Source organism: Leptopilina boulardi, unplaced genomic scaffold (assembly GCF_019393585.1).
Source record: "Leptopilina boulardi isolate dan_hultmark-lab unplaced genomic scaffold, ZJU_Lbou_2.1 LbouV2_305, whole genome shotgun sequence".
NCBI classification, from domain to species: domain Eukaryota; kingdom Metazoa; phylum Arthropoda; class Insecta; order Hymenoptera; family Figitidae; genus Leptopilina; species Leptopilina boulardi.
The window spans coordinates 203,836-228,023 of record NW_026137869.1 but is presented as its reverse complement, the minus strand read 5'-3'; the positions used below and the strand labels follow the sequence as shown (position 1 = coordinate 228,023).

The 24,188-nt window shown below is 24.2% G+C and overlaps 1 long non-coding RNA gene across 1 annotated transcript in view; it reads left to right on the top strand.

Annotated features, from left to right (window-relative positions):
* Positions 1 to 4,744: 4,744 nt before the first annotated feature.
* LOC127283052 (uncharacterized) overlaps positions 4,745 to 24,188 on the top strand; it is an 80,389-nt gene continuing 60,945 nt past the window's right edge. Inside the window, exons 1-3 of the long non-coding RNA XR_007843295.1 lie at positions 4,745 to 5,016; positions 8,210 to 8,314; positions 13,795 to 14,028. This is a non-coding gene — a long non-coding RNA (uncharacterized LOC127283052). The remainder of the gene's footprint in view (positions 5,017 to 8,209; positions 8,315 to 13,794; positions 14,029 to 24,188) is intronic.

The window sequence follows — 24,188 nt, the reverse complement described above, 5'->3', positions numbered from 1 at the left end:
TTTTTTTTAATTAATTACAATTCGATTACAAGGGAGGCAGTTAAGAGTTTTCTCCTTTATAAATTTTATAATATATTAAAGATTCTTTACTGAGTTTTATATTAAAAATGCGATTCAACTTTACGTTCAGCTAATTTAAGAAATTAATTAATTTAAAAAAATGTGATAAACCCTTTTTTCTAAAAAAAAATACTTCTTGCAAATATTCATTTTATATAGAAAGTTTTCTCAATTTTTTTTTAACTATAATTATATAATTCATAAATAATAAAATATAATTATATATAATTATTATTAAGAATGGAAAATTTTTTTTTTTTGGCAAAGTTTGAAAGTACAAAGGTGTTTTATGACACGAAAAAAAAAGTGAGATATAGATGAATTGGAAAAAAATTTTTTTCTTTTTTTTACTTTTTCCGGATTGTAACGTGTTGCAAAACCCAATAGGTCAGCTTCATTTAACCTTTCTCTGGTGAACACGCTCGTGAAAAAAGCGATCAACATAAACATCGTCGAAATGTTTTCCTTCAATATAGTTTCCTGTCATTTTTAGGGCCAATGACTGCAGCATCAGACCAATTTCCTCTCAAGAGCTCTAACTCCACATTCTATACGTATATAAAAAAAAAAACCCCCCGTTGAAAAAAAGAGAAAAAAAAATTTATCGAAAAATATCTGTTTTTATGTATTTTCAAATTTTAAAAATAAACATTTTTTTAATGAAAAAAAAATAAAAATACTTTTAATTTTTGGAAAAACTTTAAAATAAAAAAAAATATTATTTTCAAAAAAAAAGAAAATTTCTTTTTCCCCAAAAAAAAAGAAAAATTAATTTTAATTCAGTTTTTTAAAAAACAGATATTTTATATATACAAATTTCAAACTGAATATCGAATATCAATGTATATATACATTGCAAACTTTATGTCCGACATTTATGACTATCATTGTTCGTTTATCGATTATACCATTATAAAATACAAATTATGGACGAGCACATTTAATAACAAAATCACCAAACAAATATATATGTTCATTTTATTAGAATATAAATCCCATGAAATGAGTTTTCTAATTTAATAGAAATTTTTCGAAATACATATATTGAATCCATATATATATATATATATAGGATGAAAAGCTCGGATAAGAAAATTGAAAATTTTTAATACCATGATTCAGTGAATAATAACTTAATACGTCAAAAGTGTCCTCTCTAATCTTATTCGATATAGCAAAAGTGAATTGATGAAGAAAAAAAGCTGTTTGAGGTTCTTTTATGCAATTTGAAGAATAATAATAATATATTTAAAAATAAAATTGAAAATGTAATCGATGTTACATTGCCAATAATAATAATAATAATAAAGCGAGAAGAAAAAAATAACGAGAAGAAATTAACTATAAGCAGTAAAAAAGGCAAAGTCAATTTTACAATCTCGCTCTCTCTCTCTCTTTCTCTGTATAGCAAAGCTAATAAAAGATATTCCCCTCAGCCGTGAAATACGATTTTGCAAGAGTAATACACATAGGCATTCGAGTAAATTGCAAAAGGGATCTTTATTGCTAATCTAGTCAAAGCTTTTAGGAATTTATCTATCCTTGAACTAACACTGAATATTTATTTTAAAACTAACGTCATATAATATGACAAAAAAATTATTTATCAATATATAAATAAATCACGAATAATGGTTATGCATAATATTGGAAAAAAAGGTTTTTTTTTATTTATATGTATTTTTTCTATAACGTTGAATGATAATTAATAACAATTTTTTTTTATCAAGAATTCATAAACGAAAAAGAAAATAAAAACTTTTTTTTTAATAATAATATTCTCGAATTTTTTCCAATTCATCTATTTTTAATTAATTAAATAAATTAATATAATTTATAATTGAAATAAATTTTGTAATAATAATAATTTTCCCATTCAAAATATTTCAATTATTTTATATTATACAATTTTTAAAAAACAATTAAATATTAATTTTACTCACTTGTTGTGTAATTAATGGTTTCTAATCATTTTATTCGGAAATGATCCATATTATCGAAAAGACACTGACATCTGAAAAAATTAATATATATATGTTTAAAATACAAAAAAATTACAATAAATAATTATCTGTTTTAATAAATAAAAAATAATTTCAAATATAAAAAAAAAATTATTTAGTAATATATTTATTTAAAAAAAAAAACATTACTACAAATGTAAAATATATTATATCAAATATTTACACAAAAATTATCAAGAATTCACTGTCCACAACGCACATATAAGTGAACGCAACATAATTCAGTTTCAGTTTAATCTATATTTTGATCGTTGCAGTTTGCAAAATTGCAATTACGAAATTATGTAAGCTAACTGAGATAAGCTATTAGAATAATGAATGTTATCTTCCGCCCATTATCGTCATATATATAGTATTAAACCAATTTTCATAAATATCGCTCCGAAATAACGTATAAATATATATATAACTATTATATTGTTTTATTAATAATAAAAAATAAAAAAAAACAAAATAGAAAAAAAAGAACTTTAGCAAACAAGGTAATAAAGCTGTTAATTTAAATACAAAAACGCGTTATATGAAACTTTCCAGTGGTGGTCTTTTAAAAAACAGTAAAAAGTTACGCTTTACATTTGACTTCTTTTTTTTTTATATATATATATATAACAGCAGAAAGCGGGGTTGTTTTCTCTTTCATGCCGCTATAACTTTTCAAGATGTTAATTTCAAATATAAAAAAGTGGCCTGTTTTGTACGCAATATTCTCCTCTACTTTTAAAACTTGGCATTATTATACATATAAAGCAATGTCAGACAATTTTTTCCAATTGTTTTTAATACCCAAATGTAGTCTCAAAACAAATCATATCACATTTTTTATTTATGAGAATTTGAAATTTAATATTATGCTAATTTTTATAACCCCTAAAAGAATTGGTTGATTTTATAATAATAATTTATTATCAATATTAATTATTTCTAAAAATTATTTAAATTTAAAATATTAAGAATATTTCCTTTTACGAATTAAAAAGATAAACAAATAAAAAATTTAAATAATTAAAAATTTTTAATAATATTAATTGAATATATATTTCGACAATAGAAGAAAAATTATTTCCTGTCACTGTAGAGAAACAAAACATCGGTTTTTATCTTAAAATAACCAAAATATTATTGTAGCACTTAAAATAAGATGCAAAGCACTTATCTCTGTTTTTCTTATGACAATATTTCGAAATTGATCTGCGAGTTTTTTTTTCTATATTATTCTTTCTTTTAAAATGTCACTTTTCAATATTTCTATTACTACACACATATATAATTATTATTAATAAACTCATCGGGATTATTATTATTTACAATTCCCATATAAATATCAATAAAAGGGTTGATTAATTAATTATACACCGTGGGTGATTAAATTGACAAATAGCAGACAATTAAAATAAATAATAAAATTTTTATAAACTAGAATAAAAAAAAAATTTACCTGGTATATATTAAACATAACCTTCTTATGCTTTCATATATAGAATTGATGTGATGAAATAATACTATTGATATTCTTCTTTAAAAACACTATTAAAAAGTATAAATGCAAACTAAAATTGTGCAAATTTAATAAAACTATTTTAAAATAAACTATAATATTTCTAATGTGCTCCAAAAAATGTGAAAATAGTGGGGGAAGAGAGTATTCATATTTTTTTTTAAGCGATATAGATCTCTCCTCGATAAACGTCCAGGATGGATATAAGCGCGCTGTATGCGGAGACTAGTTTTTATACTTCGAGCTCTCTGCCTGCCGTGCGCTGATTGGTCCGGGTATTCACTGCGGTAGACTGGTGGGGGGCACTTGCAGTCAACGTTTATAAATATAAGCTATTTTTTACAAGAGCTTCATTGAGCAGTTACCTCTTCAAGACGTAACATCTGTACTGCTTAAAAAAAATATTTTCAACTTTTATTCCTTGTTGGAACTGGACAACTACTTCCAATATTCAAGAACAAAATCGTAAACACATTCCTATTTTTCTACATCATTATATGTTTAAACAAAAATAATTATATATAAAATATATAATTATTCAAAATTATATAAAACAAAAGTATTATATCAGGTGGAGTGATAATGTATAACTGGATGATGAATCGACGAAAATAGTGATTTGCGGTGAGTGTTGAGCTATTATATTATTTAATTAAATTGAATAAATAATATATACTTTTTAAAATTAAATGACAGAAATTAACATTAATAATGAACATAAATTAACTGATATTATCATCATAGTGTTGCCATTTTGTTAGGAGATTTGTAGTTTTAGTATGCAATAACAGATTATTATTTAAATTTTTGTGTAACAAAGTAAACAATGGAATGTAACAATAGGTTATAGTAAATAATTTGATCGAGGGAGGCTAGCTTGTGCTCTGCGACAGTTGGCAATACAATGCGCGCGCATCCAAGTACTATTTTGTACTTGGACATCCTCTAGCACCTATTGTAATTAAATTATTAATTTATTTGTTAATTATTAATTAATTCAAATTATTGATAAAGTTGAAATATATCAATGTTCATTTATTTATTTCTATAATTATCTCGGGCAAATTAAAAATTTCTAAATTCGCGCGCTGCAGATGTGGCGCCCTCACTTGAACAGGCTTCATATTGATGCGTTTGCGACGACATTCACTTAGCTTTTGGCGCCTTCAATAACAGTGTTTATTTACAATACGTTCGTTGTTTTTGCATCAATTTCAGTTGGATAATAATTATTTCATAGTCAATATAAAGTTATTTCGACAATGGTTGTTTTAATAATTACGATTCAACTAATACATATAGTTTCAAAACGTGTGTCAAAAGTCTTTAGTCAAGTGACTAGAATTGAGGTTATAACGCAATAATTTTCACAATTTACACACAATTTGCAATATTTAAAAGGAAAATTATATTTGAAGCTTGATTATTATTTTCTCGGTAAGATTTTATGCTATTTTATTGAAAATATATTTAAAATTATCAATTTTCTAACAAAATATTTGTCAACAATTTTTGTTTTCTAATATATTGTTTGAGAATATTACACAAATAAACAATTGTATATTGCAAATAATTTGCTTTTTATAAATATTTGTGAAATTTGAATATAAATAGTGCTATTTCAATTCTAATTTGAAAAAAAAAAATTTTCTTTTTCTCTTATGTTAATATTAGAGTTTTGAAAGATTATTAAAAGTTTCTAACCTTACTTCCATTACTTAAATAAGACAGAAGGTGGAGCTTGAAATTTTCCTATTAAATTACATGTTAGTATATGTTATATCGTTAATATCTTTTCGATTATCGTCCTGATAACGTTGCTTTTCGCGTTAATAAATTCCTTTATAACTCCCATGGAACTATAACAAGATCTTGCTCGTTTAGTTGCTTCGTTAGAAACTACCCTTCAAGCTCATGTCCACGCATCTAACTTAAATCTACTTTGTACACTGAAACTACTCAACAATGTTCGTGTAATTCCATCTACATTACAAGCATAGTTAAGATTTAGAAGTGAAGTTTATTCAACCACGTTAGCTCACTAAATGCTTCATTTATAACTTCAATTGGTTTACTAACTTTCCTTGCACAATAAACTCGAGAAAATTTCCTCTGCAATATCTTATTCTACAATTAAAGATCTTTAATTGGAAAGTACTTTTTAAAAAAATTAAACTAAATATTTTTTAATTTATAAATTTTTATTTAAATAAAATAATTAAATTATTTAAATTAACTGAATTATTTATTAATAATCAGTAATTAGTATTCATTTAACTTTTTTATTAAATTAAAGATATTAATTGAAGTAACGTTTTAATAATGCATAAATATAATAAAGAGAAAGAAAGATCTTTGGCTTGAGGAAAATTAATTTTATTTTCCTTTAATAAATTACTCTCGGGTGCTTTCCTTAAAATACAAGAGGCAGGTTGAATAAATTCCGACAAAACAAAGCAGACGTAGTTTTGTGAATTAAGTTTTAGAAGCCTTTAATTTAATCAAGTGTGCTAACTTTTCTAAATAGCAAAAGTCTTTGACAAAATCAATTGCATACCTTGCTTTTCTTCATTCCTCTCTCATCTATTTATTTTAATCATCGCTTTATTTGCTCTTTTTTATTTTTTACTTAAAATAAATTCTTACGTCATCTGAAAATTTTATATTTAAAAACATTTTTTTATTATATCAAAAATATTCAAGAATATTTTAATAATAATTAGATTAAATTTAATTTAAAAAAAAAAAGTTTGAAATATATAAACCTGATAAGACAAAATTAAATCATACAAACATGTAAATAAAATAAATATATAGAAAGTAAATCATAAACTCTTTTTTTATATTTACTGAGTTTACGAAGCAGATATGTAAAATAATAGTATAGAAGGAAATAATAGAAACTGTTAGAATTTTAATGAGAAATAATAGTTTATTTCTATTGGAAAATGCTTGGTGACACATTTTCATTATTCATGTGACCGTTAACCCGAATCTTTTTCATTTCCTTATTTCACGTCCTCACTTATAAGCCAAGGGAGAAAATAGCGGAAGGAAAATGAAAGTCATGTTGCTTGAACTCAACGAATATTTATACTTGCAATTTTCGATTACGATCGAGTGGAATAAAATTTGCATTATATATAGATATAAAGTAATGGTTTTTTTTTTTTAAGGTGGTGAGAAAAAATGAAAAAAAAAATTTTTTTTTTCAAGAATATATATTTAAAAAAAAAAAAAAAAAATTGAGCACGTTCCTCATAATGTTCTCTATAATACAAATTTTCTGCGATTTCTCAGAGTTACTTGGACCGACTTAATTAAAGGGCTATACCAGCTCAACCCCTTCCGACAATCTATTTCACGACACGACGTCCTATTAACTATCCGTCGCCATCTCTTTTCTCATGTTACCGCATATGACAGTGTCCACTTTAATATATATAATATGAGGTGCAAAAAAAACAATGAATAACGTATACGTCAAATTTTTATTTTTTCCAATCTCATAAATAAAGACAATAAAAAAATTTCCCTTGTGGGAAAATTCTTTTCCTTTGAACATTGAAAAATTGAAATTCAAAACGTTTCTTAAAATTTTATTCCTCTGATTTTTTTATATTGAAAAATAAATTTATATTATTATTATTATTATTATTATCGCAAAATAAAATCCATTAATCGGTTTATAAAACAAAATACAAAATATGAACTTCGGTCTTTGAAAGTCCATTGAAATGGAAAATATATATATATATGTATTTTTTTTTTTAATTGAGATAGTGTCAGTTACGTATTTATTATCAATTTTTGTATTTGAAATTGACAAAAAGAATTTTTTTCATAAAAATATTTTTGAAATATTATTTATTGTAAGTTATTGATAATACTTTCTAAATTAACATTAACTAGTTTAAATATTATTAAAATTTAAATATTAAAAATAATTTTTTTTTTTATTTGAAAAAATTGCATTTAAAAATAATGATTTTTCTCGTTTTGAAACACAAATGAACAATATCATATGGGCAAAATCAAACTTGCTATATACTATTTGGCGAATGTCCAGTTAGTGAACTTTATTCCATCCTTTCGGTTCTGAAAACCAGGAACAATTGATTACAGAGAGAGAGAGAGAGAAAGAGAGTATGTTCGACTTTGGCTTTGATCCAATTTCTCCAAATCGAATCAGAAAAATTGTGAGGATTCGGCTTACTTTTATTGCTGTACACGAAACGATTTGTTTTCAATGATATTCAATGTCGATTTTGTACGAAAATAACATTTCTCAATATACTCAATTGACCATAAAGTTCAATTTTACCGCCTCCCCCCCTCTTCACCACCTCACTTTCAAAAATTACATTTTTACCCAATTTTTTGTTTGTTAATAATAACATATTTTAATTTATTACATTTGTTAAAAATAATTTTTTTTATTAATCATTTTTTTTTAATAGTAAATTAATAATTAATTTGCAATTTAATTGGTATTTAAAAAAAAACAAATTAAATCGATTACATGGCAAATTTATTATTATTATTATAATTATTTGTCATATAAATTTTAGAATAAAGAGGAAATTTTCGCAAAAATTTAATTTCTTTTATTCTTCTTCTTTTTTTTTAGGAAAATATATATAACGAATTCATCGACCGTTACCAACAATTTTTGGAGTGTGCGCGCAACTCTTCTGGGATCGTAAAATAATTCAGCTTATATGTATCTCGAAAGGTAAGAAGATAAAGTGGAAACCGCTCGTGAGTTGATAACCAAATTATTTACCGACTTAGAGTTTTATTTAATATTTCCCATTTTTCCCGCTACACACTGATTTTTAAAAAAGAGATAAAAATTCTATGGATATTTATTATTATTATTATTATTTTTTTTTAATAGAGTCTTAATATCAATTTTTGATACAAAATTTCGATTTTTAAAATATTAATTGAAAATTGATAATATGGGTAATATTAAAAAATGGTTTACAATTAAACATTTCTTTTGTTTTTAAAAAAAATTTAAAATATTCCTATTTGAGAAGTTCTAAACATCAGCAAACGTATTTTATTAATATCTTTTCAAATTAAATTTATATTTTATTAAATTTAATTAATTAAAAGCAATTTTTCTTCACATCGTTAAATCTGTTAATCAAACGATATATATATATAGCGATTTACAATCTTTTCTCATTTTGGCGCTTGCTTTTCCACTAAGGATAGGTTACGAGAGTACGGTCGATTTAATTTTTTTATACACCATGCTTTTCACGACCTAAAGAATTTCTCCTTCATTCGTAATGTCTATAAAACAAGGGGATCTCAAATTACATTTCTTTTCACATCAGGGATTAATTTTTTTTTTTTTGTTTTTTTGGAGAAAATAATACAAAAAACCGAATTTTTCGACTTTTATTTTTTTATCTTAAAACAATTGCATAAATTAAATATTAATTATTTTCAAATTGGAAAAAACAATTGCAAAATTGAAATAAAGGATCCCTGATATAATAATTAAAACAGAATTTTAAAATTTTTTATAAAATATTGTTTTGAATATTAATAATATTTTGATTTAAAAATTTCTGCCCCCACTGTATTTTTGTTGTTAAATTGTTATCGAATTTTTCGTCAATTACATTTTTGTCTAAAAATAATTGCATAAATTAAATTTTAATTATTTTCAAATATGAAAAAACAATTGCAAAATTGAAATAAATGATCCCTGATATAATAATTAAAACAGAATTTAAAATTTTTTTATAAAATATTGTTTTGAAAATTAATAATATTTTGATTTAAAAATTTCTGCCCCCATTGTATAATTATTTTTGTTGTTAAATTGTTATCGAATTTTATTATATATAGTAATAGTAATTTTATTTTATTTTTTAACATTCGTAGTTAATGACAGTTTCACTCAGACAAAACATGTTAAACTCTCGTAAAGTGGTATCAGTAGTGAGAGTCGGTTTTAGTTAAGACAGAACAATTAAAATTCGTGTAGTTTAGTTATTACTTTGCCGAATTTACTCTCAATCTAATTTTCCTTTTAACCAAATTGTTATTTGATTGAATTTCTATTTAATCGTAAAATATTTTATTCAAATAATCGATTACTTTACAATTTTCAACTAAATATTTATTGGTAATAAATAATTATTATTTGAGATGATATTTGTTTCAAATACAGAAATTATTACTACACAGAAAATTAAAAGGCATTAAAATAAGCTGCAACGCTTATTATTTTAATCCAATTTTGCTTATTTTAATCCATTTTGGTATTAAAATAAGCAAAATTGGATTAAAATAATAAGCGTTGCAGCTTATTTTAATACCTTATAATTTCCTGTGTACAAATACAGTTCAAATAAAAATTATTTCATTCAAGTAATTATTTATTTGATAATAGTAAAGTAACCGATTATTTGAATCAAATATTTTTTTTTCAGTGTAGTAAAAATATATTTTATTCAAAAATTTTTGTAATTTTGGTATATCAATTGGAAAATTGATATCAGATAAAGCGTTTTTAATTTTTTTCTATTAATCTAGTAATTATTCAGCGAGTTTTATTCAGAGAGAGAAAGATAATATTTTCAGTTTTAGTTAAAAAAAAAAAAAAAAAAAAATTGTAAGCAAATAAAAAAAAAGCTCTCGTTGCTCATGCTATAGTTGAACAATTTTATGGAAATAAACCACTTTTATTCTGTCTCAAGACTTATATAAAAGGCTTGATTGGCTTGATTGAATTGAATCTAAAGGTGGGCGACCTTTTAACTTAACTCTACGATAGAAGGTTCGTTAGGAGAAAAGGAGAATGAGAGGAGAAGTGGAACCTTAAAAGGTTTAAGCTTGTTTTTTTTTTCTCTCTTTTTCTCTTTCCTTGTCGAGCTGCAGCATCCCCTGGTTTTACTTATACATGTACGTTTCTTGTTCCAAGCGGGTTCCTGTTTCGTTTACTTTTCATTGCCATGGGATGGTTGAGGTGCGAATGGCATACAAGCAGCTTTGTTAGACGTGTCTGGAACGTGTGGCCAAAGCATTTCCCTTGTTTCAGTGAAACTTTAGGGAATTAAAGCCACCACAGTTGGTTTTCAATTATAAAAGACAAAGTTCAACTCTTAAGTGGTATTGTAAGCTCTTGTAAAGAAAGAACCGAAAACAAAAAGAAAATTTACAAAGTTTTTTCTAAACTAAAAAGAACATTCATTGATTTAGTGATTATCTCTTCTATTTTAAATATATTTATTTCATTAATTTAAAATTTCTTTTTTCTGAATTGTGAAAATAAAAATGTTTAAAGACAATAAAAAAAAAAAAAAAAACTGATAAAGAATGTGAGTTCTGTAAATCATTGTAAATAATGATAAAATGTCAATATATCAGAAGAGTGATCAAGCTAAACTTTAAAATGGTCCAGAATTGTGTACATGTAGAAAAATTTACTGCACATATAGAGATATCTGACTAGCAGAAATTTGTAACCTACTGTCGAAAACGTTACAATTTACGACACTCGTGTACAAAGTAGTATAGAAATAACAATATATTTTTTTACTCAATTTTTTTTTGTCATTCAAACTACAACAAATATTAATTAATTTTAGACAAATGCATAAAAATAATATTTAAAAAGAAAAAATTTTTATATAAAAAATAGAAAATTATTTTTATTTACAATTGTGATTAATTTTAATTAATAATTATTTTAATCAATTTTACTAAATAAATTAAATTTATAATTTAATGATCTTCATTAGAAGTAAATTATTGAAAGAAAATGAGGAAAATTTTGAAAAAAGAAAAATTATTAATTTTAAAATTTATTAAAATTTTTTTTTTGATGACTTTGTGAAAACGTTGAAAGAGGGGTTGTAAGTAATGAATTCGTATGAGAGCATATTTTAAAGTTTTTTTTAAAAAAAAGCGATACACTTTAACGATATACAGACTCTCATGTGTTTTCGTAATCGCAACTAGTCTTTCATTCTATCTATACTTGTACAAAGTTTCGTAAGTAATGAACCTCGTGTATTTTCAGTTTTCTTTTATTTTTTTGGGGAACTTTCAACTCTTTAAATGTTGTTTATTTTCTCTAGAATGTTTAGTCCATTGAATTTCGCTTGATATATATATATATATATATATATATATATAATCGTGAATTGAATTGCTCTCATATTACCATTTTGAAAAATAGTATTTAAAAATTAAATTTCCAATTAATTTTTTAGCCAACATTTTTTTTTATTAACAAAAAATTATTTATAATTTCTTTTCGAATTTGTCAAAGGGTGGGGGGGATATATTGGGGGGGGGTATATTGAAAAAAAATATAATTATTATAATAATATTTAATATAATAAGTATATTTATTTTCGATAATAATTAACGGATTATTTAAAAGAAATAATTTTTTTTTTCTTTAACAGTGTATAAGTTAAAGTTTCTTAAGAACGCAAAATCGAGTTTAGAGTTACTAAACTTCGTTTCCTCTGTGCTTTATTTATCTTCGTAATTTGTTAAATGAAAGTCAAGTAGTTATATATATATATAAGCTTTTTCTTTTAATTACTTAAGTTATAATTGTTTAGAATACCACAAAAGAGTAGCACAATTACAAGATGAAGATTTATTATCACTCTTTTATATTAGCACAACTCTTATTAATCTCACGGTGCTTCTTTTTTTACGCAAAATAATAAAAAAGAAAAACCAGTAAAATTTATGAGCAAATGAGTAAATATAATTTCCAACAGAATTTCTCTAGTGGATTTTACAAATCTCTGTGTTAATTTTACTTTAACTTTATTTTTTTTACAAACGTTGTTTATTAATAAAATATGAGATGAAAAAAAAAATTTGCATCTGTGTTAAAGAATATTTTAATGTATCTCTTAAGTGCTGTACATGCTCTTAAAATAGTTTATATTTATTTTAAAAAAAAAATGATCTCAAAATTTAGATTTTAAAAATTAGGTTTTATTAGAACTGTCTTTTGCTACTTGTGTTAAAATTCGAGATCTGTCTGAAATTTACTTTTACTACTAATACCAAAATTAATGGAATTAATTACTATTACTATTTAATTAATTTATATTATTTAATTACTTTTACTATTAATATATTTATAAAAATTAGAAATATTGTCTTACTGTAAGTGACTTTTACTATTAATATATTTACAAAATTCGTGAAAAAATAGTCTATTTGAAATTGTCTTTTACTACGGATATTAAAAATTCTATGAATTTAAATCGTTTGTGTCTGACTAAAATTTACTTTTACTACTTATATATTAAAATTAGATAAATTTATATCTGTCTGTCTGAGTGAAACTAAATTTTTCTACTGATAGAAAAAATTAGAATAGAATTGAAACTCATTACTACTACACTCAGAAAAAAATTCGTTTGAAGCAACCAAATTTTGGTTAAATCAACAAAATAAATGCATTGATATACAAACATTTGGTTGCATAAGCCAAACGTTTATTTAGATCAATCAAATTTTTTCTTTGTTCAAAAAATTTATTAAAATAAACCAAACAGTTATTTAGATCAAATAAATATTTATTTGAATTAAACAAATTTTGTTTGAACTAACCAAAAAATTGGGTAAATATAAAAAAATGGTACATTTGGTTCAAACATATCTTTTTTCTGAGTGTAAATATTTAATTATATAATTATTTTGAAATAAACAATGTTTGACTGTACATTGTCTTTTACTACTTATAAAAAATATTTGATTTAAATAATCCTTTACTTTATTATTAGCAAATAAATATTTATTTGTATCAATTATTATTTATTACTTGAGTCAATTAAATGGTATGTTTTTCAAATACAGAAATTATTACTTCAAAAAATTATTTTAAAAATAATTTTGTTTTGAAAATTATTTTAAAAATAATTTTATTTTGAAAATTATTTTGTTAAATAGTTGAAAATTTGTATGTATTCTCTTATTGATTCAAATAAAAATTATTTGGTTCAATAAATTATTTATTCGCTAACTGATTATTTGAATTAAATAAATTTTTTTCAATTTATATTAAATTGAGAAAAATTCGTTTAAAAAAAATAATTCAATTGTCATTTTGATATTAATTTAATATCATTATGTTAACTGTGAAGGGAATTTTTTGACGTATTTACAGTATTTTAATTGAAACTGACAGTATTTTAATTTTTCTTTTTGCAGATTCTATCCTCGATGGCTTGTGATGTTACGTGCTTCAACGATAAGGGCAAAAGTAAAAAAGGGATCTTCGAAGGACACAGGATTCTCCAGTTTCAGACTATTTAGAACTCGGTCTATTTTGACGGTTATTTTTTACATTTTCTAAATGGAAATTTAACTTGAAAGTAGGGATCTCCGAGGTCTCTATTTAGTTTGAAAGAAAATCTCCTTGAAGCTAAAACGTCGTTATTTAAGGTAAAGATTTTAATTTATTGGAAAAATTATTTAAATTTATATTATTGTCAGTTTATACTAATTTTATGAACTGAAAAAAAAATTTATTTAATTCACCTTATCGGTTACTTTATTATCTAATAAATATTTATTTCTATCAAATAATTATTATTTTAGATATGGTATTTTTTTCAAATACAGAAATTATTTATTATTTATTTGAATGAAATAATTTTTTTTTCAGTAAGTACAAAATAAATACTAAATAAAAACCTTATGAGATATATTTTAATTAATTAAAAAAGACTTGTTTTTTATCATGTTATCGTGAATAAAAAAAAAAACTCTTTTGGCCTCTTTAAATTCATCAAACATATTTAATTAAAAAACTTTAAATTTTGTTACTTTTATATATATAATTTTTTTTTATATTTTTTTTTACAGTATGTTATTTAACTTTTACCGCTTTTACATTTTCTTTGCCTTGCGCGCCGCCCTATATATATTCGTTTGATAGTTTTAGAATTGGCAGCACTGCTTTTACTCGAAACTTAATCCACGATAAGTTAACTTGATTGCTTCAGCACAAGTAGAAAGTTTACTCTAATTAAAAGTGAATGGTAAAATTAACTCTTGCTTTATCAGTTTTGGAAGAGAGAAACTTTATATATATGTGTATATAGAGAGTAAGATTAAAGTTTACAATTTCAATGAAGAAATAACATGTGCGCGCTCTAGCAAATAGTCTCAACTAAGATAATTTCAATAAAATGATATGCGCCGAAGAAAGTTCAAGGAAGGGGGTGAATGGGGTAAATATTCGTGTAATTTACGTGAATTCGAGGTATAATGCACCTGTAAGCAAAAGGGGTGTTTTCTTTGATGAGAAAGTGCATATAAGTGTGTTTCGGTATTAGAAATTTTGGTATATAAGAAAGAGTAGGCAATGAATAGTAATTAGTGTAAAGTTGCTGTTCTACATAGATAGGAGGTATCTGGGAATACTTCGCTTTTTATGCAAATTACTCACTTGGGGTAATAAATTATTTTATAAACTTTGATGAGGATTCGTAATTCCACGCAAGTACCAACCCGATGAGCTTATTTACTTTTTTAGTATGTGTGTGTATGTGTGTAAAAGAGAGAGAGAGAGAGAGAGAGAAGCTTCTGAAAGCGCTTACTTACCTAATTCCTGATATATTGCATACATTTGCCAAAGAGGGTTGCGAAAATTCGCTCTCAGGAGATTTTAAAACTTACTTTCAAAAATTTTTAAATCAATATTATTTTCATTTTTTTTTTTTTTTAATATTCGAGAATTTCATTAGAAAAAATGAAAATATTTAAAATAACAAAAAAATTCTATTTTTCTATATAAAGAAATAGAGTAACGTAAATTTTTATGTAACAAGAAACTTGAAGTATATAATGATAAGGAAGGGAAGTTAACAGCAGGAGTGGCAAAGATAACTCGACATAGCCCGAAGGTCGAAAATACGTGGAAACTATTTTCCGAAAGTCACTTCAAAGGAATACTCATGAATCCTTATCAAAGAAAAGGAAATTGTAGAACGTTTGGACTTTAAAATTTTCTTATTTGTCAGCGTTACACAGAAGGATGTTGGGAGTCCTTCAAAAATGATAAGGATACATTGGGTCAGTTATCTTTTAAGAAAAGTAATTCGCCTTCGCGACTTTTTTTTCCTGTCATTTTTGTTTCTAATTTTTTTTTATATTTTTCAATTGGGATAATATTTAAAAAATACAAAACCAAATTCTATTTTGTAGCCGAAAAGTCGGAGTCAATAAATAAATTAGAAAAGCAATTTTCTTAAATACAATTTATTTTGTTTATATTTTTTTTTTATTTGTAAAAATAATTACTATTATTAGAAATGCTAAAAATGAATAATATAGAAAGAAAAATTTACTAAAAGATATTTAAAATGAAAGGATATAACTTTTTTTTTGCGATCCAATATTTTTTTTTAATTCTTTTTTCGAGTTGAGTGTATTGAATCCTGTGAGAATCGTAAGGGAAAAGGAATATAGCTATGCAATTTATTTCAAAGAGAGAGAGAGAGAGAGAGAGGTAGCAGTCTTCTTTAGCTATGAGTTATATTTAAGATCCTTGGGGGATTGAAGATATTACTAGATACTACAGTCGGTTAGATATTCGTTTTACCCTTTTTCATTCTAGGGCCCACTTACCTGACAATGAAGGCTTTTGTTTCCATTTAAGTAGATGCTTCAGCAAAGTTCAAGAAGACTAGATGATGAGCCGACGTGTAAATTGATGTGAGAATCTCTCTCTTTTTATATATATATAAACCGAGAGACCAAGAATACACTTGATCAATATCATTTAAATTTTTTTTCACGTAGATATAAAGATTTAAACTCTTCCTTCTCATAGAAAGCAAGGCTGTGCATTTTCTACATTCCCATATAAAGAAAGTAGTATTTCAAATTTTTCCTAACATTTCAGTTTTGTAGTCTTAGGCTTTTCCGAACAAATTTTTTTAATAAAATTACAAAAAATGAACAAATAAAACATTGCTCTCTGTGAGAAGGTGGAGTTTGAATCTTTCTTCGAATTTAATCTCCATTATTTTTTTTTGATAGGCTTGCATTTTTTTCCAATGGATATTAAATTCGACAAATTGTGGAAAGGTTCGAAACCTTATCTTCTCATAGAAGATTTTAATATTTAAACTCTACCTTCTCACAGAAAGCAAGTCTCCCATTCGTAACTTTGTAGAATTGTGGTTTTTGATTTTTTGAACAGAAAATGTAAATATCAAAATTAAAAAAAGTGATCAGAGATAAAGGAGTGGAACCTTGCTTTCTGTAAGAAGGTGGAGTTTCAATCTTTCTTTTATTTGGCAAATTTAAGCTCCATGTTTATTTAAAGGCTAGTATTTAGGTCTAAAAATGAGAACCTTGCTTTCTGTGAGAAGGAGGAGTTTAATGTCGAATATTTCTCAGTCTAGTTAGGTTTGATTATTTTCACTCTACTTTCCGCCTCGATATTTCCGGTTTATGAACATTATAATTTTCTATGAGAAGGTAGACTTTCGAATCTTTCTATCATTTATCGAATTTAATCTCGATCATGTTTTTTAAAGACTAATTTAGGTCTGAAAATGAGAACCTTGCTTTCTGTGAGAAGGGGGAATTTAAAGTCGAATATTTCTGTCTAGTCAGATTTAATTTTTTCAGTCTAGTTTCCGCCTTGATATTTCCGGTTTATGAACATTATAACCTTCTTTGAGAAGGTAGAGTTTCGAATCTTTCTATCATTTATCGAATTTAATCTCGATCATGTTTTTTAAAGGCTAATTTAGGTCTAAAAATGAGAACCTTGCTTTCTGTGAGAAGGAAAAGTTTAAAGTCGAATATTTCTGTCTAGTCAGATTTAATTTCTTCAGTTTAGTTTCCGCCTTGATATTTCCGGTTTATGAACATTAAAACCTTCTGTGAGAAGGTGGAGTTTCAATCTTTCTTTTATTTGGCGAATTTAAGCTCCATGTTTTTTTAAAGGCTAGTATTTAGGTCTAAAAATGAGAACCTTGTTTTCTGTGAGAAGGAGGAGTTTAATGTCAAATATTTCTCAGTCTAGTTAGGTTTGATTTTTTTCACTCTACTTTCCGCCTTGATATTTCCGGTTTATCAACATTGTAAACTTCTGTGAGAAGGTAGAGTTTCGAATATTTCTATCATTTATCGAATTTAATCTCGATCATGTTTTTTAAAGGCTAATTTAGGTCTGAAAATGAGAACCTTGCTTTCTGTGAGAAGGAGGAGTTTAAAGTCGAATATTTCTGTCTAGTCAGATTTAATTTTTTCAGTCTAGTTTCCGCCTTGATATTTCCGGTTTATGAACATTAAAACCTTCTGTGAGAAGGTAGAGTTTTCTATCATTTATCGAATTTAATCTCGATTTGAAAAAATAGCATTTCCAAAAAAAAAATGGAAAAATTCGAAGATTTCATTTTTTCTGCCTCTCCTTTTTTTAAATTAAAAGAAAATTGTTTTGATAGTTTTGAAAAGCGGAAGAACAGGCGTTGCCTGGGAGAGTATTGACCACGAGTATATCGATATATATACTTTGGGAAGGTTGAAGGTACCAGGTATAGCAACTCTCTCTCTCTCTCACGACTACGTGTCTCTTGAGACTATGTAATCGTTAAACGAATTGATCCAGAAATTGAATTACGAACCGTTGCCTCGCGCATGGTAAGACTGAAAATACAGTGACCTATAGAAAATCGATATTTGAGAGAAACACACAAAAAAAAAAAAAAAAAATTATAAAACGTCAGCACTTGCGTTATGAATGAACTCATCTGGTATTAGTTGAAGGGAAAAAAAAGGGTGGGGTAAAAGTGGATTAGACGAGGAGTAAAATCAAGATAGACTTTGTTTTTCGCTTACGTATCGCGTTTTATGTACTTTATTCATTAAAACTCAACGATATATTTTTTTTGTTCTTTGTTTTCTTTGCAATTCTCATATAGACATAACTTTCTTACAATGCACAATAAAACCACTTGTCAGATGTACATATTAGCGTCGATTATAATTATACAAGGGATGCGAAATGTGCGCGCAAATATATGATACACAAGCAATAATACAATGTCACCTTCATAATTATACTTAGGTAATTATATTTTTATGCGTACAATAATTATCACTCCATCGCTTACCTATTTAAAGGGGGGGGGGAGAAAATTATCAGAGTTATATGAAAATTTTTAAGACAATTCCCGCGCAAATTTTTAAATTCCATATTCGTTAATTGCTGCGCGAAATAAAATAGATAAATTTGCCAATTATTATTTTATAATAAAAAATTATTTATTAAAATTAAAATAAAAATTTAATTTGAAAAAAAATGTGGCGCGCTCTGAAGAAAGTAACCTAAACTGCAAAAAGTTATAGGTTATGTTTATGATAGTTTTGCCTTGATTAAATGTTCCTTTTATATATACATAAAAAAAATTAATTATTTGTAAATCGGTTTTTATTTTCAGATTTAATGAAAATTCAATTGATGCTCTTTGTATATTTTTTATTTGACAAATTATCACATAACCTATAATTTTTTTTTTCATTCACGTCCCCTTGTTTCAAAGTACGTCACATTAATAAATAAAAATAAAATCCATCATATAAAAACTATAAATGAATATCTATTAATTTTCTATTTTATTTTTAATCACGTATATTGATAATAATAAATATTTCTTGAAAATGTCGATGTTAATAAAGCAGCATTAAAACATAGTCATATATAAAGATAGAAATAGAAATGTGGTTTTAAAAAAAAAACTTGACAAAAAATACAAATATTCTATATTTATATAATATATTATCAAGAGAAATATTATAGATTTGTGTATATATTTATATTTTTCTCAAGTGTAGGATATCTATTATAGAACTGAGAAAGAACTTTGAAACCTTTTTGCAAACCGCCTCATTTGCATTTTCTGCGCGCTCTATGATGATAGAAAAAAAAAAAAAATAAAAGACTAGGCGATTTTCGATAATCGATATTTACAATACATTTTACGCGATTATAAATATATTTCGTAATATAAATGCATACAGCACATAAATTATTTTTTATATAAATATATATGTATATCTATATACACACATTGTTGACGAAGTTTGCTTTTTTAAATGATTTAACTCAATTTTGGAAAAAAAATTTCAAAAAATTTTTTTATTTTGTTTAAATTAAAAAAAATATAACAAATAAATAAAATTCGTATTATATAAGGTTTTTTTCACTTAGAAAGTGAAAATGAAAACTTTTTGGCGTAAATTTTTAATTATACATATTACAATATATTTGAGTGAAAAATTCGACTTTATTGAATATGAAATATTTTTGAAAAAAAATACACTGATGCAATGTGTGTATGTTGTATATTATTTATTCCATGAATAAAATTTCGAGATTCAGTTTAACGAATATTTTGTAAATATTTAAATTCATATTTTTCCCTCGCATCGAGAGAGAGAAGTGAGAATATTTCAAAATTTCCTTACATGAAACGCGCGCGCGCACTATTGATAACCCGAAATACAAACATCTTTATTTTGGTTTATTTTGAAGTTCGCGAATGTTTAAAGTAGAAGTTTTCATCTCGTTTATAAACGCATTTTAAGATATGAAAAAAAAAATATCTTCGGTATTTCTTAAAGTATATTTACAAAATTACCTTTTTTTATATATAAACGTTTATTTTTAAAATTAAAAACAAAAATTAAAAAATGCTTTTCAAATTTTAAAATAATGTATTTATTGAAGTGATTTTTTTTTGGTAAAGATCTAATTGTGTATAGAGTAGAAACATTAAATTTAGTATGTCAAATCCTTTTTTTTTGATAAAAAACCGAGGTAAAAACTAAAAATTGTTTAAGATTATAAATTGAATTAAATTTTTATTTCTAATAACTTTGATTGTTGCTTCTATTATTCGTCACTTTCTTTGTCTTTTCCACATTTTTAAAAAATTTATTTAAAATAAAAAAAAAATTAAATATCACAGAATTTGGTTGATAAAAATTAAATTTTATTTTCTTTTAATCAAATTAATTTTCCATGAAATATAAATTTTTTTTTCTCTTAATGTTTGTACTCTATAGCACACATACACTTTCGCGAAGCGTATATAATTTTATAACAAAACTGCTCCCTTTGGACCCATTGCAAAAATGAAACGAAATACATCTTTATATTCTTTACTAACTCAAGTATATATAGTAAAGTGCTTTTCTTGTTTTTTCCTTTTTTTTTATTATACATTATGTACATAGTATATAGATATTCAATCATTTAAAGTAAACTTTTTCTATAAAATTTCAAATAAATTATGCTGACGTTGACCAACATCATTTTTTTTTATACCCCCCCCCCCTCTTTTTTTTGATGTGCCAACCTCCCATGGGGCTCAAATAGAGGGTAGACACAATCTTTTTTAAAAAAAGGGAAAAATAGTGGAACTGTACAAAGTATGTCTATTGAAGCAAAATGTAAAGTACCTTGAGCAAAATAGAGACTAAAACGATGGATTAATATTAATATTTATTTGATATCGCTTCTTGGCACAAAGGAGAAAATTCAAATTAATGCGAGAATTAATAATTTTGCAAATTATTATTTTAAAAATCAAATTAAACATTTTTTTTTTAATTTCTTCACTTTTTTTCTGATTTTCTAGATAATTTAATAAATTTTTATTTTATATTTAATTGTTCTTTACATTTTCTTTCTATCTATATTATTGAAAACAATTAATTATTTCCTTGTCAATTTTATACATAATGTATATATTTATTTTTAATCTATATTTCAATATATTAGATAAAAATTCTCCGTGTTTTAACATTTACTCTCTAAAACTGAATCAGTGCAAATTCCACTGATTTTTTTCGCATAATTTTAATCTAGTTATTATTATTATTATTATTATTATTCTACTATTATTATTATAATTATTATTTTTATTATTTTAATTTTCGAAAACTGAAAAATTGCAATTTAAAAACTTATTTCGAATGAAATTTTTACTGATCAAATTTTAAAGAGCGCAAAATCGAACGAATTTTAAGCGTTTTTTTTTTCTCTATAATATTAATAAAATTAATTTCAAAATTATACACTACCGTCCGAAATTGTGCGAACTCTGCTTTTTCAACAACTATAAAACTGTTCAAATCTTCAAAAATATTAAAACTAAAATTTTTTCCTCTTTACTTTATTAAAGTTAATAAAATTCTGAAAGAAATGACACCTTGACAAAGAGAATATGTTAATTTTTCAATTAGATATCTAAGAAAAACCCAATTTTCAATGTTTCTACTATTTTTTTTATTTCTCTGGCAAAAATTAATATTTTTAAACGTTCTTAGGCTCATTGAAATCGTATTTTGTTATGCAATTCAAATTATATAAAACAATTCATGTACACATTCTTCCCTAGCGTATGCAAACCGTGAAAGTTGGCTCATAGAATGTCAAAAAATTGTGATTAATATTTATATGACAAAAAATGATCAGTAAAATGTATAAATCTTAAATTTACTTACATAAATCAGAAAAGTTTAGAATGATATATTTACTTGATTTTTAAATATTATATTTTATTGTAAAATTAAATTTAAATTTTTTGACATTTTATAAGCAAACTTTCACGGTTTGCATACGCTAGGGAAGAATGTGTACATGAATTGTTTTATATAATTTGAATTGCATAACAAAATACGATTTCAATGAGCCTAAGAACGTTTAAAAATATTAATTTTTGCCAGAGAAATAAAAAAAATAGTAAAAACATTGAAAATTGGGTTTTTCTTAGATATCTAATTGAAAAATTAACATATTCTCTTTGTCAAGGTGTCATTTCTTTCAGAATTTTATTAACTTTAATAAAATAAAGAGGAAAAAATTTTAGTTTTAATATTTTTGAAGATTTGAACAGTTTTATAGTTGTTGAAAAAGCAGAGTTCGCACAATTTCGGACGGTAGTGTACCTATAGAAAAATTTTTCACACTGAAAAAAAATATTTCAAATGAAAATTATTGAGAAAAAAATATTTTTTTATTTAATATTTTTGAATGAAAGATGAATTAATTTAAAAAAAGAAAAATTGCATGAATAGGTGAAAAATTATGGTGAAATCAAACAACAAACAAATAAAATTAGAAATGTACATTCGGGAAAATCGAGTTGCAATTTTTTTCTCAATGTAACACTCTGATTGGTTAAATCAGGTTTTGTATATATCTCCGAGTGTCACTGTCTCTCTCTCTATATATATATACATATATGTATATATGTATACACACAAATATATATATGTATATACTTTTCAAAGAGAGAACCGATTGATTAAATCAGATTCTGTGTTTCCAAGTGTCACAATCGAGCTTACAAGTGGATTTTCTATTTGTGTGTGTGTGCAGACGAGAGACATGCGATATTCGAGTCTGCGAGATACTCGAGTAAAATCATGCACAAAGGGCGTATTATATTAAACGGATTCCATATAATTATTTGTCTATTTAAAATTTAAAAAAAAAATCACTGTAAAATCGGAAAATATTTCTAGTCATATTAAAAAAAAATTTTTGCAATAAAATAAATAATAAAAATAATAACGAAATAATTATAATGATAATAAAATAAAATAGAAAAAATAAAATTTTTTAATAAAACTTTATAATATTATCCCGCAAATATAAATTCCAATTATAAAATTTTATATAACTCTTAACATTTTCTATAACAATATATTGTGATAAAAATAGTAATGTGCTAATAAATTTTTATAAATAACCGAAAAATATTATAATTTTTATATCGCGAAATTATTTACATATTTTTCATATAATAACGTAAAGATAATTTTTTTTTTTAAGAACAATTATTTTTTTGAATAGAAGAAATGTAGAAGAAAATTAAAAAATGTAATTTTGAAAATGGTCCCACTGTTTTTGAATGTGAAATTAAAAATTGATTTTACAATTAATTATAACAAAAGTAATTTTATCAAATTTTGAAAACTAATATTTAAATTATCCATTGAGAGAAAATTTTTTTTTTAAAATTATGAAATATATATGACAAATTTTACCTTTTATTTTCGATCGAAACTGGAATTTTATATACATATTAAAATTTGTTAAAGCTATATATTCTCTAATCTCGTTTTTATTATTTATTTTATTTTATGAACACTTAAATTAATACTTTTTTTTAGTACTTTTAAAGAATTTCGATTAATTATTCATATCCTTATCTTTATATATATATATATATGTAAAAATGAAATATAATTTTTTTATATATAAATTTTTTTTGTGCCTTTTCATGGAGTTTTTGATTTCTTATTCAAAAAGTCCAAGAAAAGTATCTTAAAAGCATTGTAGTTATTTTTTTTTTTTGGTAAAATATGTATTTTTTCTTGTAACTTTTACAATTTTTTTACTCTTAACATTTTTTTAATTCATCCATATTTGATGGGTTTTGAGAAAAATCGTAAATGACGTCTTTCAAGTATTTTATAACTTTTTTTTTTAACATATGTCATTAGAGAGAACATTTTATTTAAAACATCAAAAATATATTTATATATTTATATATTTAATAAATAATTTA